Below are 3136 nucleotides of genomic sequence, written 5' to 3' on the forward strand. Positions count from 1 at the left end.
CCCACTCACCCTGCTTGTGTTCCCTCTCTCGCTGGCTGTCTCTATCTCTGTCAAATAAATAAATAAAATCTTTAAAAAAAAGAAATAAATATGGTGATGAAACTACCTAGACGGTACACTCAACTGAATCCGTTAAGGCCTCTATACAAACTTAAGATATGGCAGGTGGGTGCTGAAAACTACTTGTCTTGAGGCTGCCTAAAACAAGCCTCTTAAGTAAATTTCCTTGCTCATTAAAACTGCCACCTAACTCTTTGATCTCAGGGTTGTGAGTTTGAGCACCACGTTGGGTATAGAGATTACTTTAAAAAAGTAAAATCTTGGGGCGCCTGGGTGGCTCAGTTGGTCAAGCGTCTGCTTTCAGCTCAGGTTATGATCCCAAGGTCCTGGGCTCGATCCCTATGTCGGGCTCCCTGTTCATGGGTGAGTCTGTCTGTTTCTCCCTCTCCCTCTCCCCCTCCCCCCGCTCGTGCTCTCTCTCTCTCAGATAAAAAAATCTTTAGAAAAAAAAAAGTACGGGCGCCTGGGTGGCACAGCGGTTAAGCGTTTGCCTTCGGCTCAGGGCATGATCCCGGTGTTATGGGATCCAGCCTCACATCAGGCTCCTCCGCTATGAGCCTGCTTCTTCCTCTCCCCCTCCCCCTGCTTGTGTTCCCTCTCTCTCTGGCTGTCTCTATCTCTGTCGAATAAATAAATAAAATTTAAAATAAAATAAAATAAAATGAAAAAGTAAAATCTTTAAAACTGCACCTACCAATCTGTTTGCCTCTTTTTTTAATTTGTTTTTTATTTAAATTCAATTAATTAGCATACAATGTATTATTTGCTTCAGGGGTACAGGTCTGTGATTCATCAGTCTTATATAATACCCAGTGGTCATTACAACACAGACCTTCCCTAATGTCCATCACCCAGTTACCCCATTCCCCCCACCCCACTATAGTTTGCCTCTTTTTTCGTCTCTCCCTTACTTTAGGGTACAGGGGCTGGTTTCAGATTACATCCAGGAAAGCTCCCAAGGAGGCTGAAAAGCAACACTATTGTCTAAAATTATTTCAAAATAAAAAATGTTTTTAAAAAATTATATTATGATTAACTTGGGATACCGTTCAAACCTTGGCAGGCACCCAAAATGCCTACCTAACATCTCCACTACTGTGTGTGATGGTCATCTTAATTTTGAGACACCCAAAACAAAATTATTTTCCCCCAACACTTGTTCCTGCTTTACCCCATTTCAATAAATGACAAATGACAATTCCATTATTATAGTTGCTCAAGCTGAAATCCTTGGGGTCATCTTTCATTCTTTTCTTTTTCTCAAGGCCCACATGTAATCTACCACAAAATCCTGTCAATTCCATGTTCAGAATATTATAAAGAATGCAAAAAATACAGTTATAATTCATCCATCTATCACCACCTTTAATGCTACCACTGGACTTCAGGACTTATCTGCTTTGGCAGCTAGAGTCACCTTACCTAATAAGATAAATGATAGATGGGCAATCGAAAGATAGATGATATAGATTGATAGATGACTAGATATATAGATGACTAGATATTGATAGATATGGATGATAGATACAGATAGATGATAGATAGATAGATAGATAGATAGATAGATAGATAGATTGATAGATGATAGATAGATAGATGATAGATAGATGATAGATATCCTTGGGGTACTTGTGGTATATGTGTTTCTAGACTAGATTATCAAGAGGGAAAGTGCTAGGTCACTGGGTATGCTGATTTTTATTTTTAAAGTACATCTAATTATCCTCCAAAGTTGTTGTTACCATTTCTACCCACTCCTATTTGTGTAATAAAGTATCAGTTTTCCCACAAACCTATCATTGAATTTTTAAAATATTTGCCATCCTGGGGCACCTGGCTGGCTCAGTCAATGGAGCATGCAACTCTTGATCTTGGGGTCATGAGTTCAAGCCCCATGTTCAATGTAGAGCTTACTTGGGGAAAAAAACATATTTTATCTATTTATTTAAGATTTTATTTGAGAGAGAGAGAGAGATCACAAGCAGGGGAGAGGGGCAGGGGGAGAAGCAGACTCCCCGCTGAGCAGGGACCCTGATGTGGGACTCGATCCCAAGACCCTGGGATCATGACCTGAGCTGAAGGCACACACTTAACTGACTGAGCCACCCAGGCGCCCCAGTAAAAAAATATTTTTAAAATAAAAATATTTGCCATCCTGATGGGAGGAAAATAATGTCTCAGTATTATTTTAATATACTTTTCCCTGACTATTCCTGAGAAATTATGTTTTTTTCATTCATCTAATTTCAGGTCTAATTTTATATCTCAGCATGTGAAATATTTTTCTTTTCTGTTCTTTTTAACATACCCAACTGATAATACCAGATAACAGAAAAACCATTTTTATTTTTATATATTCTACTTTACTAATGAAATTTATTTATGAACTTTAATATCATTTCATTTGATTCTTAGACATACAAAATCTTGTCTTGATCTCTTTACCTATTCTTCTGAAAAGAGTTTCTCTCATTTCTGTAAAATATCTTAAAGTTCTGCTCATATCTTCTTAAAGTGTTAAACAACAGTAATATTAAAATGGAATTTTAAAAAAAAACTTATTACTATTTACTTATCTGTTAAAAATAATAAACCACTACATGTAAACATAAATAACATTTTTATTTTGAAAATATAAGTATATTTTCCAAAGAAGAAAATTTAGAGAGAAGAATGGCAGTGACATTTTTGCATAACTTTAATGTCTGCTTAACAGATAAACAGCTGGACTCATATCTGCTTCTATGATCAATCTGTTGTGATTTGTTTTAATCTCAGTATATGAAGAAATTCAGCTTCACAAAGACACATAGATGGAAAAGAGTATTTTTACAGCCTTTTCAGATAATTGTGGATAGTCGTCTTTGATACTGCATCAAAATTAACACGTGGTCATTTCTTAAAGATTAGTTACAATGTAGACTCTAAAACCATATCAAAAATGTCATGTTCTGTCACAAACGAAAATAGAGAATTTAAATGTGAAACTAAACTTCAGAAAATGAAGACAACACTGAAGCCGAACACATTTATAATCACTTGTTTGGGGAAGGATTTCTTTTTTTTATTTTTTTTT

Source organism: Ailuropoda melanoleuca, chromosome 4 (assembly GCF_002007445.2).
Source record: "Ailuropoda melanoleuca isolate Jingjing chromosome 4, ASM200744v2, whole genome shotgun sequence".
Taxonomy (NCBI): Eukaryota; Metazoa; Chordata; class Mammalia; order Carnivora; family Ursidae; genus Ailuropoda; species Ailuropoda melanoleuca.